General features: G+C 47.0%; 1 long non-coding RNA gene across 3 annotated transcripts in view; it reads right to left on the bottom strand.

Annotated features, from left to right (window-relative positions):
• The window catches only part of LOC105734422 (uncharacterized), an 82959-nt gene that overhangs the window by 9667 nt on the left and 60094 nt on the right, over positions 1-13198 (bottom strand). The window contains exons 3-4 of one of the 3 annotated variants that reach the window (XR_010337939.1): positions 5912-6009; positions 4532-4744 (exon numbers count right to left, since the gene is read on the bottom strand). This is a non-coding gene — a long non-coding RNA (uncharacterized LOC105734422). Of the gene's footprint in view, positions 1-4126; positions 4745-5911; positions 6010-13198 lie in introns of those variants that run through there. The other 2 variants (XR_010337938.1, XR_001111507.2) reach the window with 2 other exon arrangements.

Genomic DNA, 13198 nt, shown 5'->3' on the forward strand with positions numbered 1-13198 from the left:
AGGTGGGGATTCAGAGGGAGTGAAGCCAAGGAGTGTGGGCAAAGCCTGGACAGCCTCAGATTTAGGGATAAGTGAAGACAGAGTAGGCCAAAAAGGTGAAGTCAGCAAGACAGGAGAAGCTGAAGAGGAGGGTTAACGGGATTCAGTGCTACAGAGGTCAACTAAGACTAGGATTAAAAGGTGGGCATATGACCTGACATTTGGAGGTCACTGATGACCTTAGCAGAGCAGTGCTGTGGAGGTGGAAGTGAATGCAGAGAAGAAAGGTCACATTCTCAAGAAGAGTTGCAGGGGAAGGAAGGAGAGACTAGTGGTCATAGATCAAGGTGGAGGGACGGTTTACTTTTAGCTTGGGAGATTTCTGGACATGGCTTAAGGTTGAAGGGAAGGAGGCAATGGAACAATGGTAGATACTCTATATAGCCAGATGCAGAAGACAGGAACATTTGCACATATTGAGAACTGGCCCTGGAGGCAAGTAGGAATATGGGAAGAAGAGGAGAAGTTGTCATAGGCAGCTTCTAATGATCTCAGCCTCCTGGTGTTCATGCTCTGGTGTAACCCCCTCCCCTTAAACAGGCACTGGACTTACCCACTTGTAGCACATAAAATACTGTACACATAGCTGGGTGTGGTGGTACACATCTGTAATCCCAGCATTTTGGGAGGCCGAAGCAGGCATATCACTTAAGGCCAGGAGTTCAAGACCAACCTGACCAACATAGTGAAATTCCGTCTTGGCCGAATGCAGTGGCTCACATCTGTAATCCCAGCACTTTGGGAGGCCGGGCAGGTAGGTCACTTGAGGTTGGGCGTTCGAACCCAGTCTGACCAACATGGAGAAACCCCATCTCTACTAAAAATACAAAATTAGCCAGGGGTGGTGAAGCATGAGAATCACTTGAACTTGGGAGGCAGAGGTTCCATTGCAGTGAGCTGAGATCGCGCCACTGCACTCCAGCCTGGGCAACAGAGAAAGACTCTGCCTCAAAAAAAAAAAAAAAAAAAAAAAAACAGAATACTATACAAGTGATGGGATGTCACTTGTGATATATTTGGTTATGAAAGCCTGTGGCTTTTATCTTGGGCACTGTATTGGAAAACAAACTTTTCCTCTGCTGTCACATCACAGTAATCAGCACAGAAGACTCCTGTGATCCAATGTGTGCAGATTTGTCCCCATCAACAAGCGAGCAGTCAGTTCTGCAGTGGACAGCAGCTGAGTGTCTTCTAATTCAGTTTGGTTCTGACACTGACACTATTTACCTGGAGATAGCATCAGATCCCACAAATTGAGGGCTCAATCCCACAAGACTGCCCCACTTCAGATGCCAGTCGCAAGTCTAGGCCTCTGTAACTGCAGACTGACCAGCTTCAAGCTGGGGTTCCCACGATGCCCCCTTTAGGCTTGATTCATTTCCTGGAGAGGCTCATGAAACTCTGGGAAACACTTATGTTTACTGATTTATTATTTTATTTATTTTAAGGCTTGCCCAGGCTGGAGTGCAGTGGCGCGACATTGGCTCACTGCAACCTCTGCCTCCGGGGTTCAAGCGATTCTCTGGTCTCAGCCACCATAGTAGCTGGGATTACTGGCACACACCACCATGCCTGGATAGTTTTTGTATTTTTAGTAGAAACAGAGTTTCATCAGGCTGGTCTCAAATTCCTGGTCTCAAGTGCTCCAGCTGCCTCAGCTTCCCAAAGTGCTAGAATTACAGGCATGAGCCACTAGGCCTGGCCTCTTTAACAAGTTTTTCTGCACTGTCCTGGAAGCCTCCATGAGTTCAGCTTTTCAGAAGCTTCCCAAATCCCATCTTCCTGGGCCTGGAGACTTCATCAGATAGGCACGATTGAAGCCTGGACAACCATGTAGAAATGTGATTGGACAAAAAGGGTATAACCTAATACTAATAGACTGAGTGGGGAAATTCAGCAAGGCCCATCAGTTCAGATTCTTCTTGGCCTCTCTGTGCAGCTTTCCTTTCTCCTGGGTACGGGGCAGGACCCCTTCTGAAATGGGGGTCTTAGAACCTACAGTCAGACAAGGTAAGCCAGATAATTTATTTCTGACCAGCGCCAAGGCAGAAAGGTGGGGGAAGATTATACTTTTAGTGCCTATGGCCTGTGTTGGGGAGAAAAAAGATCAGGTGAAAGGAGCGCAGGAGAAGGTCAGAGAAAGAGATTCTGCTTCCTGAGGCCTAAATGCCCCCAGTGTTGTAACAATACAGAGCTTCACCTTTATCGCTCTGAAGCTGCTTTAGGAACCAAGGACAGGGGACAAAGACTTTAACAAAAGGTATGCATATTGTTTTAGTCACTTAGGAAATAAGGACTACAGGAGTTATCAGCCAGGAACTGAACAAAACCACATACATATGTGTAATATATGTATCATAATATCACAGGCACTCTGTCTTGTTCTCACTTGGATTGCCCACCCTGGGGGAGGTCAGCTGTCATGTTATTTTAAGGCAACCCTATGTAAAGCCACATGAATGACCTTAGGAGCCTTCAAGCCCCTTCAAGCCTTGAGATGACTGTAGCTCCAGCCAACAGCTTGATTGCAATCTTATGAGAGACCCTGAAAGAGAGATATACAACTAAACCATGCCCAGAGTCTGCAGACTATAAGATGATAAATGTTTATTGTTCTAAGACATTCCATTTTGGAGTAATTTGTTACACAGCAATAGAGAGCTAATAAGTAGACAAGTGGCCGGGCACAGTGGCTCATGCCTGGCAGGTGCATTACTTGGGCACCAGGGTTCTAGACCAGCCTGGGCAACATGGTGAAACCCTGTCTCTACAAAAAATAAATACAAAACTTTGCTAGATATGTTGATGTGCATCTGTAGTCCCAGCTACTCAGGAGGCTGAGGTGAGAGGATCAGTTGAGCCCAGGAGAAAGCTGTCTCTAAGACTGAGACAGCTGTAGGAGCAACACATGTCAGACAGACAGCCTGTAGGAGCCTGTCAGACACATGTCTGTCAGACAGACAGCTGTAGGAGCAACACATGTCAGACAGACATGTGTGAAGTCCTGAGAAGCTTATGAGAGAGGCCTCATAGGCAGTTGGGAATTGTGTCCAGAATTCAACATGGGAGTCATCTGTGCAGGAGATGGAATCTAGGAGCCATCAGCATATTCATGGCATTCAGTCTTGAGACTGGTTCAGACCCTCAGGAAAAGCAGAGACACACAAGTCATGGCCAGGTGTCTGACCCTTTAAGGCTTAGTTGTCAAAGGAGATCTACCTTGCATGGTTGTTGTGAGTGGTGGCATAAAGAAATGTCTGATTCCAGTGAACCATGTTCATGAACTGCACTCCAGCCTAGGTGACAGAGCAAGACCCTGTCTCAAAAATAAAATAAAAAGTATACAAGTTAACATGCAGGAAAGACAAATATTTGAGGGAGCAGGAGCCCGAAAGCCTTCCATTTTCTTTGCTGAGAAGAGGAACAAAGGTTTGGCATGGCCACCATGAAAAATGAAAAATTAAGCTGGCTAAGGATGCATAAAAGAATGGACCAGTACTCCTAAGGACCCAGTTGAGACTAGTGGAAACAAAGTCGAAGATACTGCCATATGCAGTTGAAGGATTGTTGTCCAACTACCTTGACATCCTGAAATAAAAGAAAGAGAGAGAGGCTATTGAAATGATCCAGGACTCAAAGTTTATAAGATGATGGGGTCAAAAGCCAGAGAGTGAAACAGTTGAGGATGCTGGTAAGAGATGGGCCACAGTGATAGAGCCACAGGAGGGGAACAGAGGAGGTTAGCTCCTGGATGGCTGGGCAGAAAATGGCAGTCTTATTGAAACTAATGAGTTGAGGTGCTGAGCTTAAGAGTGAGAGGAGCCAAAAGATTCCAGGGGAGGACTTCTGGGTAACTAGACAACTCGGTGTGTACTCATGGGTGATGGCTGCCAACATGGAGTGGCCCCCTGCCAACTCCTCTAGTCTAGCTCAAGCCACGCTGAGTTCCCTCTACTGCATTACCACAAATACCATGCTTTAGTCATAAAGGAGTTGTCTGGTCTGTTCTAGTCACATCTGCCTGTGCTGCCCTCCCTTCCACCCCACCCCATCTGCCCTTCATCTTTCCCCAGCACATTCCTTTTTTTTTTTTTTTTTTGAGACGGAGACTTTGCTCTGTCTCCCAGGCTGTAGTGTAGTGGCATGATCTTGGCTCACTGCAGCCTCTGCCCCCTAGGTTCACGCGATTCTCCTGCCTCAGCCTCCCGAGTAGCTGGGATTACAGGCACGTGCCACCACGCCCAACTAATTTTTGTATTTTCAGTAGAGATGGGGTTTCACCATGTTGGCCAGGATGGTCTCAAACTCCTGACCTCAGGTAATCCACCCGCCTCGGCCTCCCAAAGTGCTGGGATTACAGGCATGAGCCACCGCATCCTGCCACATTCCTTTTCAACTCTCAAACTCAAGCTCATGTTCTGCTTCCTTGGTGAGTCCCACAAATGTCTCCAGTCTGAATTAATGTCTCCCCAGCCCCACCCCAGTGTTGCACCTGCACAGCCTTGCAGTTCGCTGCACATTCTCAGGAAGGCAATGGGGTTTTCTTGTTTTCTCCACTGGAAGGTGCATCCCTGGGGAGTGGAAAGTACCAGCCAGGATCCTTAGGTAGCTGATGTTCTAGCAGAGTGGCTTCTTTTCAGTTGGTGCTCAGAGCTGAACTGGATCCAAGTAGTTAAATAATAATGCTGAGGATCAGCCTTCACTCCTAATGAGGGCACAGAGGAAAAAAGAAAGAAGACTGAAGACACTCAAATCCAAAGTAAGCTGAGCCAACAATAGTGTTATTCTGAGAACTGGGCACTGGGTCCATTCGGCACCTCCCACCACTCACAACAACCATGCAAGGTAGATCTCCTATAGCTTTGACAACTAAGCCTCAAAGGGTCAGACACTTGGCCGTGACTCATGTGTCTCTGCTCCTCCCGAGGATCTGGTCCAGTCTCAAGAATAAATTCCATGGTATGCTGATGGCTCCTAGATTCCTGCACAGTCTCCTGCGCAGACTGCTCCCATGCCGAATTCTGGACGCAATTCCCAACTGCCTAGGAAGTCTCTCTCAGAGGCCTCTCAGACCTCACATATCATACAGAAACTCCTGATTCCAACCCCAAATGTGTTGCTCCCACAGCTGTCTTCATCCTAGTAAATGGCAGCTCCACTCTAGAACCAGCTAGAACCAAGAAACCTTAGCTCCTCTCTCTCATACACCCATAGCCAGCCATCCTCAGGGCCCTTACTGCCAGCTCTGATGTCGAAGCATGTCAACTTTCAACCAAGTGCTCGCTGCTTCTAGCACCTGGCTGGAAGCCACTGGTGCTGGATTCTTGCATTAAGCTCCTTGCTCCTCTCCCTGCATCCACCAGTGTCCCCCTTCAGCCAGTTCTCAACACAGCAGCAGAGAGTCTTTTCTTTTTCTTTTTCTTTTTTTTAATTTTAATTTATGAAATAGAGATGGGGTCTTGCAATAGTTGCCTGGGCTGGTCTTAAACTCCTGGGCTCAAGCAATCCTCCCCTTCAGCCTTTCAAAGTGCTGGGATTAGAGGTTTGAGCCCCCGTGCCTCGGCTGGGATTCTTTTTTAATGTAAATCTGATCATATCACTCTTCTGGTTAAAACAGACTGGTGGTGTCCCATCTCAGAGTCAAAGCACAGCTCCTCCCCATGGCCCACCAGGTCCTGCATGGGGCAGTCCCCTGTCAGTCACTACTCTGATTCTTTAAATAGCTTTATTGGCCGGGCGTGGTGTCTCACACCTGTATTCCTAGCACTTTAGGAGGCCAAGGCAGGAGAATCGCTTGAGGTCAGGAGTTCAAAACCAGCCTGGCCAAGAACTAAAAATACAAAAGAAATTAGTTGGGCATGGTGGCAGGCACCTGTAATCCCAGCTACTCAGGAAGCTGAGGCAGGAGAATCACTTAAACCCAGGAGGTGAAGGTCACAGAAAGCTGAGATTGTGTCATTGCACTCCAGCCTGGGTGAAAAAAAAACAACAACAACAATAAATAGCTTTATTAAGATACAATTCACAATTCACATACCACACAGTTCAACCATTTAAAGCGTGCATTGGAAAAACCATTGTATGGCTTTCTATATATTCACAGAGCTGTGCAGCTGTCATCTCAGCGCCTTCCAGGTTATTTTCATTATTCCAAGAAGAAACCTGCATCCCAAAGTCACCTCTCCCCATCGTACCCACTACTGCAGCCCTAAGCAACTTGCTTTCTGTGCCTATAGATTTGCCCATTCTGGATGTTTCATAAAAAGCTCTCTGATTTTATCTCCTACTTCTGAAACCCCTTTCTCTGCCTTCTCTCTTCCTCCTTGCGTGCCTTGTACACCCCCAGCGCACCTTCTTCTCAGGGCCTTTGCACAGGTTCCCCCAGCCCCAAATCCAGCTTCCCTGATCTCTCCACGGCCACACCTCTCAGGGAAGCCTTTCCTGATCTCCACACATAGCAGCACTCCTACAGTTCCCTCCTCCTCCCCCACATGCTCCACTTAATTTTTTAAGTGTTATAAGTATATATTATCACATGGCACTAATCACCATGTATTCTACATTTTTCTTTTAATCATCTATGTTCTCCTGTCACTCATGGAACATCAGCCTGAGAGGCAGGGCTTTTATCTCTTTTATTTCCAGCTGTACCCTCAGTGCCTTGAACGGCGCCTGAAATATCGAGATACTCCATAAACATTGTCAAATGCATGGCAGGAATGGGATGTGAACACAAGTCTGTCAAACTTCAAAACCTGTGCCCATAACTATTATAAAGATCATAGAGAATGTGAAGGATTTAAACTCATGGCAGCGGCTGGGTGCAGTGGCTCATGCCTGTAATTCCACCACTTTGGGAGGCAGAGGTGGGTGGATCACCTGAAGTCAGGAGTTCAAGACCAGCCTGGCCAACATGGTGAAACCCCATTTCTACTAAAAATGCAAAAAATTAGCCAGGCGTGGTGGTGTATGTCTCTAATCCCAGCTACTCTGAAGGCTGAGGCAGGAGAATCACTTGAACGGGGAGGAGGAAGTTGCAGTGAGCTGAGATCACACCACTGCACTCCAGCCTGGGCAACAGAACGAGACTGTCAAAAAAAAAAAAAAACAAGTGGTAAAGGTAAGAAAGGTCTAAAGCCTATGCCCGGTGTGGTGGATGCTGGGCTGCAGTGGAGGTGTTCATAGTGTCAGCTGCCAGGAGTGTTGGCAGCCAGAGCTCGCCGCTGCATCTTTTCCAGGGTTTTCCCTGGGCTGAGGAGAGTTGCCTCACTCAAGGTCATTAGCACTTTCTAGGGCAGCCTGCATCCCACGGTCAGTGCAAGGGTAGCAACCTGCCCTACACTCCAATTTTAAAGGGCCGTCCTAGTTCCAGAGCTCCTTGTGGCATTGGCAGAAGCCATTGTCTCCCCAGCATTAAAGTTCAGCTTCTTCTTCTATTCATCTGGCTTCCTCCTCTCCTTGCACAGGTGTTGATCTTGATAGCATTTCCCAGTAAACTTTCTGTGCACACATCTCCATTGTAGAGACTGCTTCCTGGAAAATGCAACCCATGATGCTCAGAATAATTTATTTAATGGCTTCCCAAAGAGGCTGAAGGATCTATGGGTAATTGAACACAAAACAAATAAGCTGGGCCTCTGAAAGACACACCAACAGCAGAGGAATCAGTCCTACCTGTGTTTTCATGACCCTGGCTCATCATATCCCTCTTAACAAAACTAACATGAGAAGGAAGAGAATGTGGTGTGCAGGGTCCACAGTCACCACCACGGCTCTGAAGCATCTCTAGGGTGAAGTGGCTCCATTTCTTGGCCAAGCTCCACTTCAGACCTGAGCTTGGGCTCCCTGTCTGTACTGTGATGTCACCCAACATACAGTGACTCACGAGTCATCAGGGGCTCGATCACCATTTCCTCTTAGCTACATCTTCCACCCCCACCCCAAAGACAATTTTGTGGTCATCTCTTTTGGAAGCCTCGCTGCTGAGGGGCAAAGGAGAGAAAAGGGGAGAGTCAGTCAAGAAATGACAACCCCAAGGGGGCAGTAGTGTCCCTGCCTGAAGTCTAGAGAGGAATAGACAAAAGTATTATTAAAGTCATTCTTGCCTGTCAGCCTCTTCAGTTGAATAAGAAAGGGGAAGATGGTACCCTCTTTAGTGTGGGAGCAACTTGAGGGGCCATATCACTTGTCTTTTATAATAATAAAAGCCAGTCCTTGGTAGGGTGTGGTAGTTCACACCTGTAATTCCAACACTTTGGGAGGCCAAGTTGGGAGGATCACTTGAGGCCAGGTATTTGAGATTAGGCTGGGCAACGTAGCAAGACCCCATCTCTACAAGATATATATTTAAAATTAGCCAGGCATAGTAGTACACCCGTAATCCTAGCTATTCAGGAAGCTGAGATGGGAGGATCCCTCAAGCACAGGAGTTCAAGGCTGCAGCAAGCTATGATCACGCCACTGCATTCCAGCCTGGGCAACAAAGCAAGACCCTGTCTCAAAAAAAAAGGGCAGTGCTTGATTCATGGTTTTTGTTCTCTCTTTGGTGCACTCACTCTTTCCAGAATTTTTACTTTCTTTCCATTAGCTCACAAGGGAAGACCTGCTGAGGGCGGAAACATCACGCATGAGTTAAAGGAGAACAATGGGTGAGAGGTGCCGAGTAAGCCTCGAGTGTGGCGGCTGTGTTGTGGTTCCTGAGCTTCCTCCACACCAGATCTGATCTTCAGTGACGCCGAGTAGGGCCTACGGAGACATTCATCACTTCCTCCTTCAAAAAAAGGTGTGAACCCAAGAAACTTTTCCTCTCCCAGACCAGGTGGTCCCTGTGCCGACGGGAGCAGGATCTCTCTAGACTCTGGTTACTTACCCATCCTTTCAGGGCGTTGATGTGTCCTTGTGCCTACAAGCCCCTGCCCTACCCAACATGCACACAGGAATTTAGCAATTTGGAAGTTTTTGGTTTTTGTTTTTGTTTTATTTATTTATTTTGAGACGGAGGCTTGCTTTATTGCCCAGGCTGGAGTGCAATGGAACGATTTCAGCTCACTGCAACCTCAGCCTCCTGGGTTCAAGTGATTCTCCTGCCTCAGCCTCCCAAGTAGCTGGGACTACAGGCAAGTGCCACCACGCCTGGCTAATTTTTGTATTTTTAGTAGAAACAGGGTTTCACCATGTTAGCCAGGATGGTCTCGAACTCCTGACTTCATGATCCGTCTGCCTTGGCCTCCCAAAATGCTGGGATTACAGGGATGAGCCACTGTGCCCGGCCTGTTTTTATTTAGGACAAGGTGTTGTTCTGCTGCCCAGGCTGGAGTGCAGTGACACGACTGAAACGGGAGAGTTCCCTAATGCCCCTCACGGGATGTGCAAGAGGGATGTGGCTCACCTGTTGGGTTGTCGCCATTGCTCAAAGCCCTTAAGGGAGCGGGAGCATGCAGATGGACAGGTGCAGGAGCCTAAGTGGGCACATGTTACAGTGTGTCCATTTAGCCTTGGTGTCCACAGGCAGCTTGAGTGTTAACCAGCCTCTATGGACCCTCTGCCTTTCTGCAAGGGCAGAGGGCCAGTGTGACAGCTTTCTGTATCCTAAGCTCTTGTCCAGCATCCCAGAAAAATCGGGCCACACACGGACTCGAAGGATAAATGTGAGAATTTTATTGAGTGGTGGAGGCTCTCAGTGGGATGGATGGGGAGACGAAAGCAGGGGATGGAGTGGGAAGACAGTCTTCCCCTGGAGCCTGGCCATCCAGCAGCTGAACTCCTCTCCCCCCACCAACAACCCAACTCCTCTCAGCATTCAGATGTTCTTCCTCTTCTCTCTTTCTCTGCTGTGCCCTCCATTCCGCCCTCCCATCTGCCTGTCTCTTTGTCTTTTTACCTGCTTGTCTGCTTCTGGAGCCTGGAGTAGGTATTTTTATGAGTTCAGGGTAGGAGGCATGACAGACCAAAAGGCAACTTTTTGGGCATGAAAACAGGAATGCCTGTCCTCATTTAGGGTCATGGGTCTTCAGGCTTGAGGGTGAGGTCTTTGCCAGGGAACCACCAGCTTCTTCCCAGTATTTCCCTGTCTCCTGTCCATATCACCATCCCAGTTCTCTGCAGCCTTGACCTCCCGGGCTCAAGTGATCCTCCCACCTCAGTTCCCTAGTAGCTAAACTACAGGTATACACCACCACCCCTGGCTAATTTTTGTATTTTTTGTAGAGATGAGGTTTTACCATGTTGCCCAGGCTGGTCTTGAACTCCTGGGCTCCACCTGGTTTGGCCTCCCAAAGTGCTGGATTGACAGGCGGGAGCTGCTGCACCTGGCCTAGCTGTTTGGTTTTCCCTGGGCATCTCTGCATCGTGAGGATTATTATTCTCAATTTACTCTCCTTGACCAAAGAGTGAGATCACCCCTGCAGGTTCTGGTTGTTGGAGATATAAGGAAGTCCAGACTTAGCTAGACTGATGTTTCTCAAGCTTTTTTCATTTTCACCCCCTCAGGAGCCTTGTAAGACATTTTTTTCTTATTGTCCCTCTCCCCATGAGATTACTGTATGTCAGCATATTTAGTAAAGGTCACAAACCATTGTAATGTGTAAGTTTTTTTTCACATACACATTCTTCTCAATAAACAATTTTCAGCCCCTTGGGGGCAATATCACCTTTTGTTTTTGTTTTTGTTTTCGTTTTTGAGATAGTGTCTCACTCTTCACCCAGGCTGGAGTGCAGTGGCCCAATCTTGGCTCACCGCAACCTCCACCTCCCAGGTTCAAGTGATTCTCCTGCCTCAGCTTCCCAAGTAGCTGGGATTACAGGCACATGCCACCACGCCCGACTAATTTTTGTATTTTTGGTAGAGAAGGGGTTTTGCCATATTGGCCAGGCTGGTCTCAAATTCCTGATCTTAAGTGATCTGCCTGACTTGGCCTCCCAAAGTGCTGGGATTACAGGTGTGAGCCACTGCACCTAGCCTCAATATCACCTTTTGGAAATCCATGAGCTAGATTCAGCCGCTGAGTTCCCCACTCAGGCCTTCTCTTCCTTTGGAGTGGGGTTGTTGATGTTCCTGCCTAACATGCATTACTTGTTCATGGTTTTATATATATAAATCTTAACCTACCTCTCTGTCAAACCTTAAGCCTGACACAGTTTCACTCCTAGGTAGTTACCCAAGAAAATCTTAAGTGCAGGCTGGGCACGGTGGTTCACACCTGTAATTCCAGCACTTTGGGAGGCCCATGAGGGCGGATCACAAGGTCAGGAGATCGAGATCAGCCTGGCCAATAGGGCGAAACCCTGTCTCTACAAAAAATTACAAAAAATTAGCCAGGCATGGTGGCGTGCACCTGTAGTCCCAGCTACTCAGGAGGCTGAGGCAGGAGAATGGCTTGAACCTCGGAGGCAGAAGTTGCAGTAAGCCAAGATCACACCACTGCACTCCAGCCTTGGGTGACAGAGCAAGACTCTGTCTAAAAAAAAAAAAAAAAGAAAATCTCAAGTGCGTAAGATGACCAAAAGACTATTACAAGAATGTCCGCAGCAGCTTTACTCATAATAACCAGAAACTGGAAAAAATCAAAATGAACTTTAACAAGACAATATGTAAGTAAATGGCGATATATTCACACAATGCAAATTTACCAGCAATAAAAAGGAACTACTGCTACACATAACAACATGTACAAATTGCAAAAACGTAATATAAGTAAAAGGAAACAGATGCAAAAGAGTATGTGCTGTATGATTCCATATCCATGAGGTTCAAGGACAGCCAAAACTAGCCCACGGTAACAGTCAGAATAGTATGTACCTCTGGGAAGACTTAGACGGAAATTTTTCTTCTCTATCTTGATTTGAGTGGTTATTCCACAAATGTGTAACTAGGTTAAAATGTGTATCCTTATATAAAAATTCTAGCTACATACTTAAGATTTGTGTACTTAGCTCTATGTAAATTGTACTTTAAAATTTTAAACAGATCCTTGAAAATTCCTTCCAAACATTCAGACAGGGGTTCCTGGGTGAGATGTATATTTCAGGGTCTCATCCAGAGACCTGCTCTAAGGGCTGAGATGCTAAATCTTATCCATGGTCCCAGGGATTCTGATACAGGTTACCGTGGTGCTACACTCTTAATGGAAAAACCAAACTGTGTAAAATATTTTAAAGAGGTTTATTCTGAGCCAATATGAGTGACCATGGCCTGGGAAAACACAGCCTCAAGAGGTCCCAATAAAGTGTGCCAAAGGTGGTCAGGCGCGGTGGCTCACGCCTATAACCCCAGCACTCTGAGATGCCAAAGCAGGCAGATCACCTGAGGTCAGGAGTTCGAGATCAGCCTGACCAACTGGTGAAGCCTTGTCTCTACTAAAAATACAAAAAATTAGCTGGGTGTGGTGGCATGCGCCTGTAGTCCCAGCTACTCAAGAGGCTGAGGCAGGAGAATTGCTTGAACCTGGGAGGCGGAGGTTGCAGTGAGTTGAAATTGAGATTGTGCCACTGCACTCCAGCCTGGGTGACAGAGCGAGACTCTGTCTCAAAAAAAAAAAAAAAAGTGTGCCAAAGGCAATCGGATTAGTTTGCTTTTATACGTTTTAGAGAGGCAAGAGTTACAGGCAAACACATAAATCAATACATGGAAGATAAATATTGACCCAAAAACGTGGGCTATCTTGAAGTGGAGGGCTTACAGGTTATAGGTGGATTCAGATATTCGTTAATTTACAGTTGATTTAGAGCAAGGCTAAAATTTGGAGTCAGCAGAAAGAATGTTTTAAATTAAGATAAAGATGAAGATGCTATGTAGCAAATTGATGGCCTGCAGGGGTGACTTTACCCTTGCTGTGTGGCCTTAGGTCTTGCCTATAATCTGGAATCTTAGTGCCACAAAAATCTGTTTTGTCAGTCTGTGATCTCTGTTTTAACATTAAGGCTGGCCAGTAGTTGTGCCTAAACTCCAAAAGGGAGTGGGTATAACAAGGCAGGCCTGACCTTCCTTTCCCATCATGGCCAAGTAGTCTGTTTTTCAGCTGTCCCTGGGATCCCCTTGACCAAGAGGGGGTCCATGTAGTCGACTGGGGGCTTAGGATTTTAGTTTTAGTTATCACTGTAAGACACACTGGTCAAGAGTTTCAGCAGAATACACTGACTGGTTCCATTAGCTTCTTGGTTC

Source organism: Aotus nancymaae, unplaced genomic scaffold, assembly GCF_030222135.1.
Source record: "Aotus nancymaae isolate 86718 unplaced genomic scaffold, 86718_ANA_hifiasm-v0.15.2.pri h1tg000057l, whole genome shotgun sequence".
NCBI lineage: Eukaryota > Metazoa > Chordata > Mammalia > Primates > Aotidae > Aotus > Aotus nancymaae.